Genomic DNA, 23,879 nt, shown 5'->3' with positions numbered 1-23,879 from the left:
GTCTTTACGAATACCAACATTCATATTATGGCAACTAATTTGGGATTAAGGCTATAGTACAAGAAAACACTTAAGAATATTTAACTAAAATATTTGAGGAAATTTAATTGATAATTTAACACTCTTATTTCGAACAAAAGTCTGACCAAAATATGACTGTAATAGGAAGCATCTACAATTAACACAGTGGTAATTGCATTATGAATTCAAGAAATAACTGTTTTAATCAATATCCTAACAACCTAAATGGCAGTTGAGTTTTGAACCAAGTAGATAAAAATTTGGTATATTATAAGGAAAAATTATAACTACCCGATCTCACCAGTATTATTTTTTAAAAAAACGTCATCATAATATTACATATAACTGGAAAAAAAGCTGGGTCATAACACACAGGAACAGCTACTTCCAACATCTTAGATACTAAATTTGCATAAAATATGAAATTTTTGATGAAACCTAGTACTTCATGACCAGTCTTATTTCAGGTTCACAATTGTCAAATTGAAGAGGAAAAACATTTTCTGATCATACAACACATTGAAGGGCTTAATTCTTGTCTCAATAAAATTCAATATTTTACTCACATTTCTGAAATTTTAGGAATTAAAACAATAAGATATTTCATTGGATATGATAGGATAGGATTTTAATGATTTTTAAACTTCTGTCATTTTAACTGGAAAAACTTTACTTTTGATAATATAGCTCACAATAATTCAAGTCTCTGCCTAAGTATTTAGAATTATTCTTATTTATTTGATATATCAAAGCTAATCTCCAATATTCAATTTTTAAAACTTTTTTCTTAACTTTGTGCACTAATCATAGGAACATAAAAGGGATACATTTTAAGGAACATTTCAGTTTCAAAGCAGAAATCTTATACTCTCAAAGTACATTTATTTCTGGAATTTTTTTTTTTAAATGCTTATAGCTTACTTAAATACTTAGCATATTTCACAATTCTAACCCAAATTGAAATGTATTTGCTGGGCTTTACACATGAATGGTCTATAGAAATAAGTTTGGACATACCGAGCTAAATATTTTTAGTATAGTAATAAATAAAATCGGTTAGAAGATTTGCTTATGCAACTACCAGCCACACCTCATGAGGCGGACCCTCGACAATCTTAAAATAATATAAATCTCAATTAAAACAGTTCATTGACACAACAGAATGCTTTAAATTTTTTTATTTCATTTAGTATTCCAAAAATGCTTTTATACACTAGCTTTTAATTCAGTGAATAATTTTTAGCTAATGAAGATTTAACAAAATCTTTTAGGATTATTTCAATTTCCTCAGTATATCCCTCATACAATCACTTGCTTGATTTACCCTATTCTCAATAAAATTTATCCCCAATTAATCTTATCAACTACTGATGAAATCGTAATGAATAGCAGAAATACTAACATAATTACTACTATAAAATAAATGAATGCACATTACATACTCAAAAACTAATTTTGCAATCTTTGCATTTCAACCATAACAGTTCCAATACAGAAGTCTATACTCAAACTTAATTTTAATATAATAAAATGTATTTTATTTGCAGCATTAAAATTTTTCATGCATGTTAAGTTTAAATGAGTGCAATTTTCCTAATACATGATTTGTCAATACAACCTTTAAATTTCTTTTCTCGTTTGTGCATATTAAAATTACACTTAAATTTGTAGTAATATTTTAAAAAGCATTATCTTGCAAATTGCCATTACCTAAATATACTACAGACATATATTTAACTCATTCTGAAGCACAAATTTGTATATTAAAACATTTTAAAATACAAAACTGATTTATATATGCATCTTAATTACAAATTATTTTTGAAACTTTCAGTTAAATGCAATATCAAATTCTCACCTACCTTTCCGTAATCCTGACTTAAAAGCAGTGAATACAGGTAGCCTACATTTTACCTTGGGTTTAAGTTAATTATGTCATTTAAAAAAAAATTTGAACTCCAAGGGGGAAGTAATAACCTGATTTCACTGCCCTAAGTAATACAAAACAACTCAAGACACAATTAAAATATTTCAACTATTTTATTATTCACATGTTTTACACAAGTTTCCGGAAAATTTTGGTAATATAAACGATTCCACAATATTTAAAAACATTTATTTTTTACAAGAGCGTTTGATTCCTTTCACATCCCAATGAAAAATATCACATTTCTTTAATGTAGATCACACACACTAAGTCACATTTTAATACACAAAATGAAGTTACTTGGAACACTGAAAAGCAAGTTTGACCCTCACAATAATGAGGCGGTTAACTTCTAAACGCACGATGATGGAATACTCAAAACGCATGAAGATGGATTATTCAAAACGCATGATGATGGATTATAAGGTAGTTGACTGTAGCCACAAATCTGTAACAGCACATGGTTTTGGTGTTCCGAATGAGGAGAAATCATTTCAAAACCCATGATATGCTCCAAAATTTTGACTTTAGTCTATAGTTGAAAAATTATACAGCTGCAATTAAATTTTCAAAGTAAATAACTAATTCTTAACAATAAGGGGATTAAATGGGATCATTTCTCATTCAGTAACGTTTGATATTAAATCAAATCAAATGGTCTGATCTTACAAAAATCATTTACAAATCAAAAATAATTTAGAAAACTAAAAAATATTAAACAATTTTAAACAATTGAATTCCAGTTCATAGCAACAAAACTTATTCAAAAATTCAGAATTATACTTAATTTACATTCATAATTAATTTATTGACAAAATTAATCCAAATCAACAATCCAAAGGAATTAAATTCAATTTCAGCATTAGCAAGTTTTGATTAAATAAGATACCAATACTTATACAAATTGTGCAGAACTTAACAGGACAGCTACTGGATTTTTTCCACGGTTAAAATTCTCCTCGTTTGCATGTTTAAGTGCAACAGCCACAGCCAAGTAGGAATCTGCAGTGCATTCATTACTTCATTCTGGCATCGGTTCAAGCACAATTGGCATTTTACATATCTATTTCTCAACAATATTCATGCAGAGGAACAACCTTTAAGAATATTACAAAAACCTGGTATAAATTTATAGTACGACACAAAAGTTTTTGCACAAACACAAAAAGTCCTTGCTTTACCACACAGCTTGTTGCTAAATTTTTTTAGATATGGACATATCTAGGCATGGTCACAATACTATTTCAGAATTTTTAATATATTAAATAACTGCTTACAGCAAAAATTCTACGAAATTTTATAAACAGCTCAGAAAATTGGAACAAATGAATGTTTTAAAGCTGTTTTTCCATTTAAGCATGAAAGTGCAATTAAATGGAGCTAAAATTTACAATATATAAGTTGAAAAAATAGATTGCAATTAAATTTACAATCAAAACAGCTACAAAATAAAATGAAAAGAATGAAAAATACTCTATACTCCCTATTCATAGATAACAGCGAAGACTGAAGGATGTATTCGATGAACGAAACTGTCTTATCACTCGCCGTAGAGCGGACTTGCTACTATCGTTTGATGGACAGGACAGGCGGACTGCCACTACCTTCGAAATTGTCTTATCACTCGACGCAGGGCGGACTTGCTACTATCGTTCGATGGACAGGACTGGTGGACTGCCACTACCTTCGAAACTGTATTATCACTCGACGCAGGGCGGGCTTGCTACTATCGTTCGATGGACAGGACAGGCGGACTGCCACTATCTTCGAAACTGTTATCACTCGACGTAGGGCGGACTTGCTACTATCGTTCGATGGACAGGACAGGCGGACTGCTACTACCTTCCAAAATGTCATGCACCATCGCCTTCTCTTAGAATCTCACGAGTAGAATATTCTGCACATCTTTACAAAGATAAGATTTCCTTTCTCCAAATGCATTATTTTAGTAGGTACTATGTTCAGCTTTCAATTCCTTATTCTCAATTTTACATTTTGTTACCTGATAAAATTTAAGAATGATTAATGAAGTTATTAGACAAGATTAATAAAATGAGAAATAAGAATTTTTTTTAAAAAATTCAGTTTCCTTTACAAACTTATCGGGACATTTCTGTGAATACTAATGTCTTCCGTTCTGAATTTTTCTAACTTCTGCCATTAACAAATGGGAATATCTCACAAATACCATTTAGACTCTGAAAATAAACTATGCATGGACATAGCAAGGGCATTTCCAAAATTTGAAATTAAAAACAGGCCACACAAAGCAAACATTTACATTAATTTACCATGTGCTGTTAACTGCATTCTATGTTTCAGAGCGGGATATACTCGGGGGAAGATGGAAGGTTTTTTTTCTATTGCCACAGGCATCTGTAAAAGGGAAAAAAGTAACAAGAAAAATAACCCTTGCTTGTAACAGCAAGGGTTGCTTTACCAAAACAAAAAAAAACGAACAGCCAACATGATTCCATATGTTCTTATAGATACATAAAGTCACAATACCAGATCCAGAAAAAATGCAAACAGACAAAAATTAAGTTTAACAAGTAAAATGAATACCGTATAGCCATGCTAAGCCCAGGACAGCACTATGGCTCACAAAGGCATTTATTTCCCAAGAGAAAAATTTATTGCAGCTAACTAAGCAAAACAGTACTAAGAAAACAAATTTTATTATAATAGTGTATTGCATAATAGGAGTAGTAACAAAATGAAAATAAAACACTTGCCTGGCATGCAATGCAGTTAAATTTATTTTTTTAATCAAATTTCGGTGTAAAAACTTCATGCTCTATCTTCATGTACGAACCTATACAAAATTGCACATCAAGAAACGATATATACACATGATGCTTAAGGAAAACTAAATTTTAAATTGATTAATATTGTAACAAACCTTAAAGCAAGCCAAAAGTGCTATAAAAAAATTGAGAATTCTAAAATATCCAAATTTATATCTAATATGAAAATATACCATCCAAATCCTACATTCTAAAATCATGAGTGAAACATTTCTAAAACGTACCATTGTAAAAAAGAATACCAATAATTTATTTTTGTAAAAAGGAATACCAATAATTATATCAATTCATACTTCGAACGACGCCAAATTTTCGGCAGGCCTTCAGTTCTCTTATCGCTAGTAGAAATAAATGTTGAGCTCATGTTACCATTAGATGAATGAGTAATTAGTATCTTCGAAAGAATCTGAAAATATACTAAAGCAATTCGATTGCAGGAAACTCCCGCATTTTACACAAAACAAGAAATTGTCAAATATTAAAATAAATCATATTGACTGGTATCTTAGATCAAACGTAATAGTAAACAAAATGAATACCGTTTATCACCAATCGATTCCCATTACCAATAAACGCTTTTGAAGAGTCAAGTGTGCACGAGTATTCATTTCCATTTTCCCCTACAAGAGGCCAAATCGTTTTTCAAACAGGGTAAAACCTAATAAAACGAATTATGACCGGTGAAAATGGTACTATTATAAATATAACGAATTATTTAAAAAATAATAATAATCGTTTCACCATCTTTTAATTCATGTTACCACACTCCAAACAAATCTCAATTCTTCCATCATTGTTCTCGTAGGAATCTCGAATAATTCGAATTTTAAGAATCTGAAAATACACACTAAAAATCAAAATATTCGAGGGGTTTTTTTAACCCCATGTTTATGATCAAACATCACAAATGCACATCAGGTTAAAAAAAAATTACACATATCTGTATGTACAAAATATAAATACCGACGAACCGTACTAAGCTGATCTGTCCGATTCCCTTTCATTGCAGTATATAATCACTTCTAACTCGATAAACAGGACTTAGAAACAATCTGCAAAAAGTCAATGGAATAGAACATTTTACCCTCTACACAAATAATCTAAAATAAAAAATAATAATCATAAAGGACTTGATACAGCTCAAACCCTTGCGTTACGAGATCGCAGAATTTTCACAGCGGCATACGGTTTCTCTGGAATTACGAACAAAGGAATGGTAGAAAGATAAGGTACCCCAGATATCTTTAGTCAAGGATATTCAGATAAGTTTCCATATGTTCCTATTACAAGAAAATAAGCCGTCGGTTAAAAAGAACTATATGTTTTTAGAAAACAGTTGCTGAGCATCTTAACGTCACACAACGACATCAAGATTTTCAACTAAAATTCTTGTACTTACCCATACCTGCTACCAACTTACCAACTCCCTCGGAGTTCTAGGTGAAGTTCTCGGGAAGATGTGGCCCAACTTCAACCTCCATGTCTGTTCAAGAGCAGTTCACGATTTGCCTTAGCGTCCCCAAGAATACTTATTTATAGATGAAAAATGACTTAGCACTGTATTCTGCACCTTCCAAAAGAATATAGTTCAGAGTGAGATTTCCATAATACTGAACTTTTAAGGTAGCATTAGAGAGCAATATTTTATGATCATGCCATTATCAAGTCATATTTAATTATTTTATGAACTTTCACTCAATATTTTTACATTACATAAATTTTGAATTATTTCTATCCTAAGTGCAAAATTTTACCGGCGGAAGCATATAATTTTCTGTGCGTAAAAAGGAACGCATTGCAGACGTCACGCGACCTAAGCATGCGCATTAAACCAAGCGGATGTACCGCTACCTAGCAAAGCGCATTATCGATCTGTAAACAATTCAAAAGAGAGAAATCCTAGAATCTTCTAGATTGAACCCCGCTTGTTGAAGTAAATTTATAATTCAATTTTGAAATTTTCATGATTCATACATTATTCTAGTCTAGATTTTTTTTTTTTGTTAAGTTTTTCAAAAGGATAACGCACATCTCTACGAAAAATTTTTAGATCAATTTAGTTAGTAACTTATTCTTTAATTTTCAATTTTATTTGGATTAAAACATTTAAAAGCTTTTATGAGATTTAAAAAATAAATAAAATTAACGCTTGCCAAATTCAGAAATAATTAGTAATAGTTTTTTGTAACGGCATATCAATGCAGCATGAAGATATTGCATGACAGTATTAAATAATATCGATATAATATAGTAGTATACAATGCTACTTAGATATAACACTGATTACAAATTTGAAAAAACATGGAAGAAATTTATTTTTAAAAAATGCTGCCCACAATTCTGAACTTTTTAAGTTGCAATTCACTAAATAAGTAGCGTAGGAAGGTCTAGCAGCATGAAGTTTTAATTTGCCTCTGTATAAACCAAAATCTATATTTTATATATATAACAAAGTTTGTGTTTAAACTGTGTGTTAAAACCTAACACCATTTTATATCAATTGAAAGAATAAAAAATTTGGCACATATGTTCTTTATCACCTAGTTGAGTTAATTGAGCTTTAAGATTTCTAAAACTCTTCAAAGAGGGTGAAATGGTGATAGAAAAGTTATATGTTTTTCCACCATAATTTCTGAATAAATTGCAGAGAAATTTTTACACCATTTTAATATTCAAAAAATTAATTTAATAGAGACTTTAATTTCATTGTCCTACTATTTTTCGGATTTTAATAATTTTTACAAAATTAATTTAAACAATTTTTAATTTTTTTTTTTTTTTTTTTTGTCAAAATATGGAATTTACTGTATAATCACATATCATTTGCACGCTTCTGTCACTGTTAACGCTAAATTGTTTTATATGGTCATTTTTATTTTTATTTTTAATATATCAAGTCACAAGAAAAAATTTAATATGCAGGTGCAGTAGTTAAACACTAATTAAAACTGCAACAATTTCTTTCATCATTTAACCTAATTTTGTCACATATTTCAGCATTACAAAAAATTCTAATGAATCTTTTTTCTTTTTTTTTCCCCCTCCTCCCTTTAAAAAAAATTTTTTTTTCGTGTGAGATCACACAATAAGATTTAATTTCACTGAAAAAGGTTACTGGTAATTTTTTAATGCATTATTATGTGCCAATTCAAAAAACTGAAATTGTTATTTATCCCAAAGATTTTGGAATAATAATTATTTTAATTAGGAATAAGGGTCCTAAAAATCTTAAATATAAGCAAATATTTAAAAATTCCTTAAGATTTTAAACTGTGCAATATAAAACCTGTCAACTATTAGCATAGCAGTAATGCTGTAACAATTTATTATTAATCTGCAACATCTCAGTTTGCTAAGTTATTTTTGTGTTGTTTCATTTAAAGTATCATTGCAATAAGAGCCTCAAGTTAAATGTTTAATATTACAACACATTCAGTTATTTTCGAAATAAACTTGATTACTTTACAAATGAGTAGATAAAAAGTCAGACAACTTTCTTAGACAGCCATATGAAAATATTTCTGATGAAGTAATACAACTAAACTGGATGACGTTTGACTCAGTATGAAAGCTATTTACATATAATAAAATATCATGCCAATAATTAAGAATAATTTAGTTCCAAATACTTTGTTCCTTTCAATTATCTATATATAACATACGTCAAGGTGGAAACATTGGAAATCAATCATATCAGACTTCCAATCTTACATAAATGGTCTATCCTAATTAAAAGGAGTGTTATCCTTTTATTTTGGTCCCATAAACAATTCATCAAAATAATCTCCGAAGTTAAGAAATCTCGTTAAAAATTAAAATATCTTATAGTTTCTGGATTAACGTAAATACAGGAAGTTCATTGAGTATTAAAAGTAAAATTTTTTTCTATTATTCATTTTCCACACATACTATTTAACTATTGACTCACTTTCGATTCCGACAGCACCAGTATCTTTCCTAATAGCTGTTTTTATTATTAAAATACTTTAAGTATCTCACCATATCTTCCACAATGTGTATATGAAATAATGTGTAATGAAAATTTCAGTTCCATTCATAAGTTTTAGTCGCATTCGCCTTCAAAGCAAGAATGTTATTTAACAGTCACGTTATATAAACATATTTGAGAAACGTTGCATTTGAAATTATTAAACTGCAACACAACAAACTCATTAATTATAATAGAATTCTCGGCCTGATACCAAGTTAAAATTGGCTTCACTTTACAAAATTGTTTGAAAAAATTACAGTTCTGTCAAATAAAATAGATCATTTGAAAAGTTTTTACAAAAAATAAAGGAAGTTTTATATAATATTTTAACACTGCACTTCAGCGATCAGTTTGTTTGCCACATTTGATGATTATATATAATATCAGTTAAACCGTCTAAAAGACGTGATTAATATTTTGGGCGGAACATCTGGATTCAATGGTCCTACATCTCCGAGACCTGATAGTTATTTAATTTAGACCTAGTTAAAACTTTTGCTTTAAGTCTGAATATTGTAGGTGCTTTTGTTTTCTTTTTATCTGCAAGGGAATTATTATTCAGTGACATGGTATAACGCATTCGTTCTTCTTCTTGTTTAACATTCACATACACATTCATACATAAATAATAATCCTACCAAGGGTAAGGGGAAAAAATAGGAGAGAGATACCTATTTCCCATTTTTTTTCTCTGTTTTCTTGTAGCTACTGCTAGCATGTCTCTTCTTTTTCATCTGGTTAGTCTTTGCAAGGGCTCTGGTGGTTCAATGATAGTAATAAAACATCTAGATGATTAATAAAAAACATTTATAATTATTCCATAATTCCATCAGATATTGGAACTGCATTAATAATCTGAAAAGTATTCTGTTCTTCATGTATATGAACCTTTCTAGTGAAGATTAAAACCATGGTATTATAGTGCTTAATGTAATTAATTCCCGGTTCATATTTTCTAACTTCAATGCCATTTTTTGTTAAATTCATCTCGTTATTAAACAGAAAAAAATTCTTCAGCTTACAATAAATGGGTACAAATCATTAAACAATATTAAAAAGGTAACGTAACAATGCAAACATTTTGATTTTCAAAACAATAATGCAATTAAGAAAAAAATTTTGTCACAATTCAGGAAAGATTTGTATGATTATTAAAATGATATCATTAAGAACTTCTTTTTAATTTGCTCAAAATTTTTTTAAAAAATACTTATTTCATTTAATTATTTGCTGTTACTGCTTAAAAATTAATTTTAGAGCATTATCATTGTTGAATATTATGTTATTTAGTATTTGGAGGGGGGAGGGGGGAATTCAGCTTAATTTTTAATTAAAATTTCAACAACAACAACAAAAAAAAAACTGAGGTGTGCATTCTTACTCCCTAACGTAAATGTATGCTAAATTCAGTATTCATAGATCAAAAAGTGTGACCAACATCAAAAACACTTTCATCTTTATTATTCCCAGAGATGGTATATAATATGAGCAACAAATAACTCCTCTATTATTACAAAAAAATTACTGAGTTTCCGAGAATGTAAAATCATCATATTCCCAAACAATAAAAAAATTTGATACACTGAAGTTTGGCCCTAAGTGCACAGCTCCATTAAATAAAATATTTTTACCTTAATTTCAAACAGCAATATAGTAGAAAAACTAAATTTAATTTCTCAATATGCCGACATATTCATTGCCTCTATCAATAATAAAATGTGGTGTGTGTGTGCAGCACTGGCCTTCTCCATAAAGGGGCCTGGGTGCAAAAAACAGTTTAGGGCCCTAAATTTTTTATAAAGTAAAAAATAAAAAAACACGAAGAAATACTACTAATGCATGTTTATTTAATGCATGATTTTGTTTTCTCAATCCATTTATTACTTCAGAAAAGATACAATACTTTGCATTTTCTTCTTTGATAATTAATATAGTAAGTGCATTTAAGCATTCTGTACACATGCTTGACCGAAGCTAATTCTTTATTAACTTGTGCGGGTTGTGGTTCGAACTCGCAACGTTAGGGTTCGTAGCCGAGTAACATAACCACTAGACAAAAGAGTACTCTCGTCTCCGGAAGTTGTTAACTGGCTTTTGATGTTACCACTACAATAGTCCCCCACCAGTGAGTCGGTAGAGTTTTATCGCGCCAAGTGTTATGGCGGGTGACGGCGAGCGTGTGTGAGTGGTTGCTGCCGGTAGATTAGATGGAGCCACGACAGCTGAATGAAGGATGCGTTTATTCAGAACCAGGGTCACCAATGTGCGGGTTGGGGTTCGAACTCGCAACGTTAGGGTTCGTAGCCGAGTAACATAACCACTAGACAAAAGAGTACTCTCGTCTCCGGAAGTTGTTAACTGGCTTTTGATGTTACCACTACAAACTTTTATTTGCTGAAAGAGCACCACTCAGCACTTATTATGGTAACTGACAATTAAAAGGAAAGTTCAAACACAGTTAATATATTTAAAAATAACTCATTATAATTATTATTTAGTATTATTGTAATATGTCTTGTGCATTATTTACATCCTCTTTATTCACATCCCAAAGCTAACTAATTTCCTGGATTAGGTTTCCATCTACATTTTTGTTATAAAATTTTATAGTTTTGAAGCATTCTTTTAATTTATGTTTTTCTAAAGTTTTTATATCAGTGATTAATTTGAAATCAGAAATAATATTTGGTATATTTTTAAGTCTAGCTTCTATTTGTACAATAACAGTATATATTGCAGTGTTAAAAAAAATAACACTCAAATTCCACTACCGGGTTCTCTATAACTTCATCTTCAGCTATTTCATAATATAAGCTTTTTCTTTTTCGAATTCATTTTCCAAGAAAATGTTCTGAACTATTGCTGGAAGCGGCATCACAAATTAGTAAATTAAAGGAATGTCTAAGGCAAGGCACATAAATTGCATGAGGGTTTAAGAGCAATTTTTCTAGATTGTAAACTTTTATACTTTTCTTTCATGTTGCTGCCATTGTCGTATACCTGCCCTCTACAATTCATATCTAAAAAAAATAAGCTCAATTAATTTTTTTCAATAGTTTTGATAGCTTTTCTAATAATGTCAGTTACTTCAATAAACCTTATAAATTACTCAATTATACTTAATCTTGTCTCTACATACCAAATAAAGACTGATGTTTGTTACTTTTGGGAAATATCAAGCGTACAATCCATTTGGGTATAATACTACATGGTTGCTTTTATATTGTCTTTAATTACGTAAATTGCGTCACTTCTTACCGATGTCAGAAGACACTCAGCCAGCCACATGGAAACAAATTAGTATATATACTTCCAGAACATTATTCTATTATTGTTCTGAATATTATTTTAGTTCTTGTTAAAGATAGGAGCCCCTCAAACCGAGGGTCCCAGTGCATTGCAGTGCCCCCCCCTAGATGGCCGCCCCTGCGTGTGTGTTGCAGCTTTACAGGCCCCACCAACTGACGACTATCAAATTCCGCACATGTATAATTGGAGGGAGAGGATGTTCACCTGTGAACGATTTTCTTTCTTAAAAATAAATGTTTCTTAAATTTCTTAAAAATTCTTCTATTCTAATTTCTTAAAAATAAATTATAATAAATTTATTTCATAAAAATAAATTTTTACGCTTCAACTGAAAAGTAAATCTTCACTAAATATTAGAATTTTTTTTAAAAGTACAATTTTTACCCCTTTTCCAAAAGCAGATAACATTTTCCACGGAAATTCAAACCGTTTTCTTTCTGTCATGAAATCGTAGGACATTTTTCCGTTGTTGATAGCTATGGAAGGATTCTATTAAACATCTTCTTAGCTTATAGAAAAATAAAAATGTAAAGTTACATCATCGCGAAATTTTGAAGATGGATCAATCGAATATTTACGTTTTCAATAGCGCTATGATGTTAAGGGCCTGTATTTATCAGATAGGTTCGTGTATACGACAAACAGAAATTAATTATAATAATTAAAATAACACGGCTTCAATGTCATACATTTTGGCGGTAGTACGCGAATTATAAAAAACGATTTATCCGAAATCATATACAACCAATACTTCATCAAGTCTTCTGAGGCGACTAATTATGAATAAATTAAGTAAAAAAATAAAGAAGGTAAGTTTCAATAAAAATAAATAAATAATCGAACACTTAATTTAATAGAATAGAGAAAAAGTTGCTAAGAAATCATATGACAGTTAATATCTTACACAAACTTTTCCCAGCAAAAATATTTTTGAAAATTAGGATCTCTACTCTGAAATAATGCAGCGCAATAATTTGTTAAACTATTACATTAAAACTACCATTTAACGAATTTCAACACTAGTCATTTAAAATCGCGCCAAACTACATGGAGAATATGCAACAATTTTTAAATGATTTAATGGATAACAAGCGCCGATTTCGTCAAACTATCTCATTTGCGTCGATATCTCGTACAACTCAACACCGACACAAATGTTCACTAATTGGCAGATGCATGCATTCAAAGGGTTCAGCAATGTAAAGCCACCGATGGCCTGTTTCCTTAACGGATATGGTCATAAATTTGCCATCTTACCCATAAAGGACCACCCCCACCTATGGACGGCAATCCGAAGCTCCCCGCAAATTGTCGGTAAAATGAACAGACTTCAAAGGACCTACGAAAACCACAAGAAGGGGAAAGTGGGCAAAATGGACCTGTCTGAAGAGTGCACAGGCCGTCAAAACAGGGCTTAACACTTAAGAGTTTGAAACAGCTGTATTCAAGACTGGCGTTAAAATCCACTTGAAAAGAAATCATTATCTGCCTGATGGCGTTTCCTAATGCAAGGGGTCAAACTTGCCTGCCAAGGGGAAGTGCATAATGACGAATATTCAAATTGTCGTCCATTTGAATGGCCGCTTCTTGTACGGGTTATCATATTCTCCACAGAATTCATCTATAAAGTTTATTGAAAATTACGCAAGTCTGAAATTATGTAAAACAGTTTCCTTAACTATAGCTATATTAAATTCAACTCGAGCCCAAACAAAACAAAAAATATTATCTAATTATTCATTTATTTTAACATTATAATTATTAATATTTATAAAAAATAAGAGCATTATTTGTATATCAGGATGACTAATATAAAAGAAATTCCCTCGCTAAATGTGCGATACTTTCTTAATTCATGGCAATTAATTATATTAGTGTCCAAACTTTATTCCAACTCAGAAACGCTATATTTGTACAATATACATTAAAAATACTTTTACAAATTATTTAGCATGGAAAAAAAATATTTATGAAATGTAATGCTTTCAAAACGAAATAAGGATGAAAAATGGAATGAAATATATATATGAACAGTATATTACATTTTTTATACAAAAAAATAAGGGAAACTTTAACAAAATACTTTGTTTCTAAAATTGCATAAGAATTCTAAAAAATATTAAAACTACTTTTTTCAAAGCAATTTATGTTAATTATAAAGATCGTTATGATTTAAGAAAAAAAAATTTTAATCAGTCCAATAAATTAGAGCTCCTTACATTAAGTGCCAGAACAATATGTTGCAGGAAAAATATAAAAATAATATACATACCTAATAATATATACTATAGCTAAGATTTAAACAAAATAAGCTGTGAAAATATTCATTTTTTTTTTCCCTTAAAAAATCATAAATTAATTGCTCTAGCTAAAACCTATACTCTTATAAATGAATACAAAAACATTTATATTCAAATGTAACTACAAATAATGCTATACATAAGATACTAACTCACCGATAATAATTCCAGTAACAAATATCAATTGCTTGCAATGAATGAATTACACTGCAAAAAATTAAAAATAATAATTAAGTTAAAAATTGAAACATCAATAATTAAAATACTAATAAAAACACTTGGTTTAAAACAACCAGCATTGCTTTAAGTAAATTAAAAAAATTTTAAAAGCTTTTGCAAAATTTTGAGGCTTGTAATCTAAAATTTTTTTTTTTTTTTTTTTTGAGCTGCCTCGGAATTTTCTTTTATTTATTTTTTTTAACTAATATTCTTCCCTTTCTTTTTTCAAAATTTTAACTTATTTCTCTTTATACTCTTCTATTTGGCTCGTAAATTCTTCGCACTTAAAATCAATTGTGTGACACTTAAAAATTATTTATTCCACTATTTGATTGAATGCTGTCATTCTACTAGCAATGAATGTTTGTTCTTTCATATTCTCCCATAAACAAATTTTACTGATAGAAAATTTTCTTTCTACATTACTGCTGAGATGGGAAAGTACCATGTTTAACACCGACTGATACCCTGTTTCTCCCCTTTCGCGGTTTCTTGGAGTTCTCTGATGCTTACCCACACACTGTCCGTAAACTGGACAAACATCAAAGCACCCCAGAAAACCGCAAGAGGATCAGGGGGGGGGGAGAGCGTGCTTCTTCTACAGGCGGACATGTCGTAGGAACGTCGCTTAAGCCCCGCTCCAACGGCCTGTTGTCTTGACGGATATGGTTGTAAACCAGCCATCTGACCCATTGTAGGGCCACCCCCCGCAAATTGTCCGTAAAATGAACATACATCAAAGAACAAAGGAAAACCATAAGGAGGAGGAAAGAGGGGCACGGGTCGTCTGAACAAGGCTTTACAAGATCAGAAGAGGTGAAATCAAACTTATTAACCATCCACTGCTCTTTGAAAAGTAAAAACCGATCTTTCCAAAAGTTCCATTAGAGTTTATTGTTAGCCACATTTATCAGCATATCGTTCGGCTTATCACAGTGAAATTCCAATAAGTCATTATATCCTTAAAAGAAAAACTGTTTCGGGTTGTTGTTGCTATAATCGTTTATGCAACATTAGGTTTAGAATGCACAAAAGTGATTGCGGAAAATCGCCGATCGCAAGAAAACTTGGCGCGAAATACTCTCATCAGCAATTTTTCCTGATTTTTGTATATTTTAACAGATCTATAAATTTTCCTGACTTTTCTCTGATATCACTGATTTCTAGGTATTGTCGCCACCATGCATATCTCAACAGCCTTATAAAAAAAAAACCAAGATTTTTTAAAAATTTTTAGTACATTCATAAAGGTATTGCACATAAAAATATTAGAACATATGCGAGACATTTAAAAGAAAGAAAAGCATTTTTTAAAAATACTTACAAAAAAAACGCAATTTTGCGTCCATTCCCATATATCCATTTCATATTTCAAAAAAGTAAGGTTAAAGCTGTAATAAATAAATATTATATTAGAAAACAAACATAACCACAAATGGACAAAACTATGGTCTTTTGAAGGAAAAATATGATAAACCAGCTTCATCGGAATAGTAAGTCCTAATGACATTGATGCAACTGAAGTCGGGTTTTTTTAACACATTTTATCAAATTTGTCTACTATATGATGTAAATTTTTTTTTAATCTACTAATATGCATTGAAAAAATCACAAGGCTCTGATGCCTATTCTGAACATTGGCTCTGCGCGTATCATTTTTAAAAATTGAAAGATACCGAAATTTCTTTCACATACACTTTTTTGACACTGGTAAAGAGCATGCATTTTTTTTCAGTCAATTCATTTCATAAAATGCATATGCAACTTGAGAAATGCACTGTTGCAGCTGTAATAATGTTTAAATTTTGTTAAATCTTACTTCCTAACAAGAAGTCTACATATCATGATTTGCAGCAGTATAACTGACTACTAACAACGATATCTTCCTTCAAAAATGTCAGCTGAATCCTGGAGGTACTATAATCACTATCTCAATGCGAGCAGAATAAATCTAGTAATATCTATAGTGAAATAAAGAAAAATTGCTTTTCTTTTTGTCTCGATAGAGCACATCATGCCCTAGAAAGGAAGTGTGTCGAATAACGTTCAGTCGTATTTGCGCTCACTAAGTTGTGCTATACGCATTCAAACGCTAAAATGGTTGCCACATTATAAACTTAGTCTATAAGATTTGACGCATTGACTAAGTACAATAATCAATGTAAGCGTGAGATTGATACTCTACAACTCTGATAACGAAACAGAACTTCCATGTTTAAATGCTGATTGACTTTCTTTCAAACAAGTGGCTAATACAAGCGTTTCAGAAGAGTGTTGAAAATCTATACTACTATTATAAATGTGAAAGTTTGGATGGATGGATGTTTGTCAGTCAATCACACCAGAACGGCTAAACAGAATTGGATGAAATTTACCTGATAGATAGATTATAGTCAGGAATAGGACATAGGCTACTATTCATTCCGTTTAATTGAGTGGTTAATTGTTTATTAATTAAAAACTAACTTTCCTGCCAAAAATCTGCCAAATGAGTAAAGCTTCGAGGTTTCCCCCCCCCCCCTCCCACGCCAATGAGATTAGGCTTAACATGATTTTGACTATTATTTCAAATGATTCTGTTTATTTTCTTAGTGTTCGATACATTTAAAATTAAACATTGTTAATTAATCGATCTTTCGTATTCATTCTGAATTACTGTTGAATTAAAATAAAACAGAATAAAGGAAATTAAAGTTTCATTATCTATATTGCGTTGCCCCAACTGAACAACACAATCAACACAAATTTAGAAAATTCATACATTTGTGTTGCCCCAATTGGCGTTGAAAATTCACGCATGTACAGGAGTAACGAAAGATAAAGGTTATTGATGCTATAAATTCCAATCTATTTCCACGCTTACGAAGTCGCGGGTAAAAGCTAGTAATAAATAAAACGACAAGAACTTTCTTCCGGATTTTCTTAAAGGGGGCTCCAAGAAAGTCTAAAATTTTGCATGCAGAAGAAATCAAATCAACTGGGGTATAATTTTGTTTAATGCAGATTTAATCTTTCTATCTTGAGGTTTTAACTTTATTTCTTTCTATTTTACTTAATAGAATGAAACAAAATCACAGACAGTACTTTAAATTCAAGTTTAAAAGGCATATCAATAATATTAATTTCTTTCATTTGTTCACAAAATTCTTTAACAGTATAACTTTCTCCAAATGTGGGCTTCGTATCTTTTAAGTACCACGCTGCGTAGCAATTTACATCAGTTTTTAAGCTGTTAAACGTATTAAGACTTTCATTTTATCATTGCAGAGAAAATTATATTAATGGAAAGAGATGGGTGGATATTATATTATTAAAATGACATTGCTTGTTTTTCTGAGAAAGCATTACGTGGTTGCATTTTGAACCAAGTGCTTGTATGTGGGTATAATTATCAACACACTGACAGAAAAGAAAATCCTAACACCAAGAAAAAAATTATAGTAATGAAATTTCAGCAACACATTTGTCTAGATAACATATTATGCTGGTTAAAATTTCAAGACTGCAAGTTAATGTTATAGCGAGAAGAGCCACTTCAAATATAAAATGCTGGCATATTAATAAACGGAGTAATAACCAGAATTTTGAATGCAAACATGCCAATAGCTCCAGCGTGTCGCCATAGTATAGCTCCAGTATGCGATCCTTAATGCGATTGTGAATGCAGATGTGACTGAACGCAAGTGCGCTATCCAGCGGCGGTCCAACGACCTGCCACCTCACGGATTTGGTCATAAATCTGACATCCAACCCACTGGGGGACCACACTCCCCCGTCGCACGCCTGCAGCTTCCCGCAAAATGTCGGTAGATGGATAAACATCAAAGAACCGGAAAATTTGTTTGGACTATGGGGGGGGGGGGGAGTTAAAGAAACTGAGGGTTTTGAGCGGTCGAAAGGGGAACGCGTGCCGTCTGAAGATTTCTCTGGTCGTGGGTCCGCTGCCACAGGCGGGGGTGCAACCAGGAAGGAAGGGTGACAGTTTTATGACCACATCTGTGAAGATAATCCGGCCGTTGGACCGCGGCTTGGCCACTTACTGGCGGCATCCCTATATCAAGTATTGTATAAGTTAGTCAAATGAAGTGTGCTTATCAGTTAATAAATTGTTATTTTGCATTTTGTTTACGTCCAGCTAGCTTGATCGTGAGGCTTTTCTAATCTTATATTCCAATGCGATTCTGTCTTATTTTTGGGCTTTATATTTCTCCTTGTCAAAGTTCTAAATATTCAGTATGAATTAGCGCATATTAAGCAAAAAAAAAAAAAAAAAAAAAAGTAGACGCACTTCTTGTAAGCATCAATTCAATCAATACAGAATTTCAATATATTGTTAAATTACAAATAATAAAACTGCAGTAAATAAAACAATGTACCTGAGTGAAATGAGTCACCTGCAAGTAACACTAAATTACATATGAGAGGTTACATGTACTATTCACTGGGATCGTGTGATAAAATAAATTAAAAATCTATTCTTAAAAATGGATTTTAATAATCGACTATCAGAAGAATTGTAATACAGAGCAGCTGAGAAATTAAGGGCAGATAAAAAAATAATCTGTTCTTAACTAATAATAACTAGCTAATAACTAACAATTAAATATTCTACTGTCAAGAAATTAGAAATTCTTGAAAGAAATGAAATTCTTGAAAATTTGCACAAAATATTTTTTAATGATTTCAATTGTTCCGTTTTCTGTTGGATTATTGACAATTAAAAGTTATTATGAAATTGGCGATAGGAATCAGTAAAATTTTCATAATTGTATTTCAAGAAAAAATATTAAAAAAACTATAAATTACAAACAAATAAAATTTTTCAATAACTAGTACTCTCAGATATAAATTCATATTAATTCTTAGAGTATATACATATGAAAATGTCTACAAAAAATTTCGAGTTTCTATTTTCAATCAAAACAATGGTTTCAGAAAATTTAAATCAACAATTGTATCAACAAGAATAAGTCGGAGAAAAAAGCATTTTAAGTTTGTAAAGGCATTCACAAAAACTAATGATGTCTTGTAGCGTTCGACCTTTTAATTATATTATTTCTTTGCTTAAAAAATACAAAAAAAAAAAAAAAAAAAAAAAAACCATCTCAATACAATTGAATATTTTTTTTATTAAATTTATTATGTTTTTGCACATAACAAATTTAAAAATTGTATATAAAACCTTCAAATATCAAATCGTTTTTAAAATCGATACGATTAAGTTAGATTTTCTGTTGCACAACTTTATATTTCACTGACTTCATTTTCAATATCTACAATTATATAGTTTGATATAATGGGGTTATTTTCAATTTCATCTGCAATAACTCTATTCAAGACACTTGTATTTCTGAAATCTCACATTTATGTCCGCAGAAGGCTGATTTTCAGAATTTTGTTTTCACTAATCTGTAATCTCTTCAATTCCATTATGTACCTTATTAACAGCCAGAGGTTTTTCGGCCGGGGTATTTTGTGAACAGAAGATAAGAACCATCAAAACATTGACCTACAAAACTTCCAAATAATAACAGAACAAAAATTTTGTACAAAAATTAATATTAATTTTTAAAAAAATACTAGTTTTGAAAAGATACGGATATTAAGCAGTTATGAAAACTCAAAAAGAAGGCAGTACTTATAAAAAAAATACTGAATTTATATAAAGAGAAATAACAATTTCACCAAAGAATTTTTTTATAAAATATTTTTAATTAACTAAAAACGGAAAACTATTTCAAAATTAGGTAAATCCTAGTTTAATGTGCCCCTTGTTTCGCCAAGGATGTAAAGAGTAAAAAGTCGCCAATGAAGTCGCAGACTATATAACAAATATTGTGAAACAGTTACAGTTACCCACTATTTATATTAAAATTATTGCTTTATCTAAACACTTCTTTTTTAATCTTAATAGGTCACAATTCCTGAATCTTCTTTGAATTCTCAAATAACAAACTTCTGCAAATCGACTGCACCGGTCTGTACTTAGGACAAAATTCGAAAACGGCATCTGAAGAAAGTACCACCGCGTAGAAATTTCTTTACCTTAAAAAAACCCATACTATGGCTTTGCTAGTAACCGGAGCAGGAACCTAGTATTAAAATTAAGGATTACTTCTAAGGAAATACTTCTTCATTTGAGCATAAAACGATTTATTAAAAAACAGAATTTTTCAGGGATGCAGACGTTCTGTCGGCGCCAAATATATTTCGAAATGTAGACACCGAATTCACAAATATAATATCCTTCATAATATTTCTGATTAGCCTAATCATCAGACATCGGATTACTGAACACACATAACTTACCGATTAATCACGCAAAATACACGAAAAGAAAAACAAACCGCAAAGAATTCTATTATAATGTTCGGACGAAAAATTAAAATAAAGAAACGATTCAAGCTCGAGCAGATGTTTTTAGTTTCTGTTCTGGCAAAATTCGTGAACAGACGATTTTAATTAGAATAAAATAATTTGGTAAGAATTGCAAAATGTTAAATATTATTTGTTCACAGTTCGCTTTAAAAATAACATTGAATGTTTTATTGGTAGAAATAATACTTTCGATTATAAAATGCAATTTAGTTCAATTCATTAATGGATGTTTTTGTTTATCGATTATCTTTTTAATTTTCATTTTTTACAAATTAGTTGTAGTAGATGTACAACTCAACAAGCGAAAAAAATTGTTCACTAATCAATATTAGGGTTACTAGAAAAGTTATTCTGCTTGCTTTTTTTGGGGGGGAGGGGATACCACATTAGAGACAAACTTGGGGGCACACTAAATAAGAATTAAACCTAAAATGAATGAAAATTTATTACGTGCCCTCAATTTGAGATTGACGACACTAAAAAAACTTTTTTTTTTACTTTAAATATATTTATAACAATAAAAATATGAAATTTAATATTTGGAGTCTATTTTCCAACCATGTGGGTCCTCGGAAAATGCAATTAATTTTTTTTTATTTATATATATCTCTTTTTCTTTTTATTTTTAAGATAGTGCGTAGCTTTAAGCAACAAAATCTTTATAAAATAGTATAAAGAATGCCAGAAAATAATTTAAAAAAACATTTTTCATGGCTACAAAAAATAAGTAGTCTCTTTGTTAAAAAAAACTTACCTACATCCCGAAAAACCCTGCACTGATTAATAAATAAATCATAAGTATTTTGAAAAACCAACCCCTAATACTTGGCTGCCACAGTGCACAATGATACTTATCTTGAGGACTGGACTGCGGTAATGACCACTTATCACTTGGGGTTTTAGCAACGCATTCAGAATTCAGATCTCAGTTGATGAACTCGTCCGCGAGGAAAATTACTCCCTTAAAAAGGACTTCGATCTTTAGCTGTTGTAAAAATAAATAAATACAGACATGAGAGCTGGATGTTAGCAATAATAAAGATGGCGAATTCAATTTGTTTATTTTCAGTAAGATTGATCGTGTATTGTAGAATCAACCAACCTAATCATTTTTGTTGTTACGAATAATTACTGGTATAATTAATTATCTTCGCGGTTTACTCCCGACTCTGATCTGTTACACCTAACTAAATTCAATACGCAATGTTGGAAGTCAGGAATCATAACAAAAGACAATTTCTTAAACATTCCACCAACATGCGTGGGTTTTTCTATTATTTTCTTTAGTTAATCTGTGAGAATCAAACCCGAAACATTGTTAACAGAATAATAAACCGTCTAAATTTTTATATCTTCTAGTCAAAAAGTCAATTCTAGAATAAATTAAGAATGATTTTATAAGCTCACGAATATTTGATTGTACACATACCTATTCATTAATGTAATGACGAGTCTAATAGTTTAGGAAATTGATAATTTGCAATTCAAGAAATATGATATACTGTATGATATTCTTTGTTATTGTGATTTCGTATGTTATTCAAGTGATTATTATTATTTATTTTTGAAAACGCTGCAAAAATAATACAAATACGGGCTAAATTATAATAGAATTGTTTTACAAATGAAATTAATACTTCATCAAGAACTAGAAAACGTTCGACAATTTCGTAATGGTAAAAAAATTTACACTCAAATGGACGAAAGCAAATAATTATTTTAAGAAATGAAAATTAAATTTATTATCTTTTCTTTTCTACTACTACTTTCAAGCTGAAAAATATTGGACAATTATTCAAAGCGTAAAAAAAAAAAATATTATTATAAGCAACAAAAAATATCCCTTGCATTTCAATCATGATTTAATTTCTTAACTATATTGAATTCTCAGAAATCTATCAATTTAATAAACATCAAAGTAAAATTGTGTTTTATGAAATGCATTTAATGTTTATCATCTCTTTCTCCGATTTTTGTTTAAAAATTACAAAACAACTTTGAGTTAAATGAAAAGACAAAACACATTTATTAGCTCATATCTAAATAAAAAATTAATAAGATAAAAAACTTCCTATTTCAGCACTTAAAAACCAAGAAATTATATTTCATAGTCTCTAAACTAATCTAACTAGCATTTTTTCACTTTAATTTATTACCACCTTATTACTGTTTCTTATAAATTCTTATCCCAAAATACGTCTCGTTTTGCTCTAATAAACATTTAAACCACATCCGCATTTATATTCCGCCAAACTGGGAATTTAACCAACATTATTTTTAAGAAACATTTATAATTTTATTACTAAGAGCTTTCACACACACACACAAAAAAAAAACAGCTAATAAGACGATATTATTTATAAATATTTACATGTGACAAAATTTATATTCGACAACCATCAATAAAATACATATATGAAATCGGAAGTATAATTAATTCTTTAAAATTGTAAATATATTATATTACCATTGCAACTAACATTAACATCGACGGAACTAAGAATCATCGAAAAATTTTTTTACGTATGTTCGAGAATGAGTGAATCCAATACTTGTTTTGTTTCATTCTTGACCAGTTCGTTATGAAATTAGTATCGTTTAATTTTGATACACATTTAGCCATTCCTTTATTTATACTCTAAATTTAGCTCAAATTTATATTTCTAACAAACCTCATCAGCATTATCCTCACTATCATCATCTAAATAATATACTACATAAGTTTCCTCTATGACACTTAATAAAACAAAATTTCAATATAACCAAACATCAAAGCCAAAAACATGAATAAACTGACTTACCAGTGTCATACAATTTTTCGTTTCGTTAGAGCTGACCATTGAATTTTTTGCATTTATTTGTCTAATCCTGTGGATGAATACGCGGTTTAAATGCAGAGGTTCGTCCATTTTGCTTCATAACATGGC

At 30.2% G+C, this 23,879-nt stretch overlaps 1 long non-coding RNA gene across 1 annotated transcript; it reads right to left on the bottom strand.

Moving 5' to 3' along the window:
* Window positions 1–2,042: 2,042 nt before the first annotated feature.
* On the bottom strand, window positions 2,043–23,861 carry LOC129968498 (uncharacterized). Its single transcript, XR_008784414.1, has 6 exons — window positions 23,754–23,861; window positions 21,707–21,937; window positions 15,899–15,965; window positions 14,512–14,562; window positions 9,418–9,531; window positions 2,043–6,325 (listed from the first exon to the last, which is right to left on the bottom strand). It is a non-coding gene; the product is annotated as an uncharacterized LOC129968498 (long non-coding RNA).
* Between the last annotated feature and the right edge of the window lie 18 nt (window positions 23,862–23,879).

Source organism: Argiope bruennichi, chromosome 5 (assembly GCF_947563725.1).
Source record: "Argiope bruennichi chromosome 5, qqArgBrue1.1, whole genome shotgun sequence".
NCBI lineage: Eukaryota > Metazoa > Arthropoda > Arachnida > Araneae > Araneidae > Argiope > Argiope bruennichi.
This window is presented reverse-complemented; position numbering and strand designations above follow the sequence as displayed.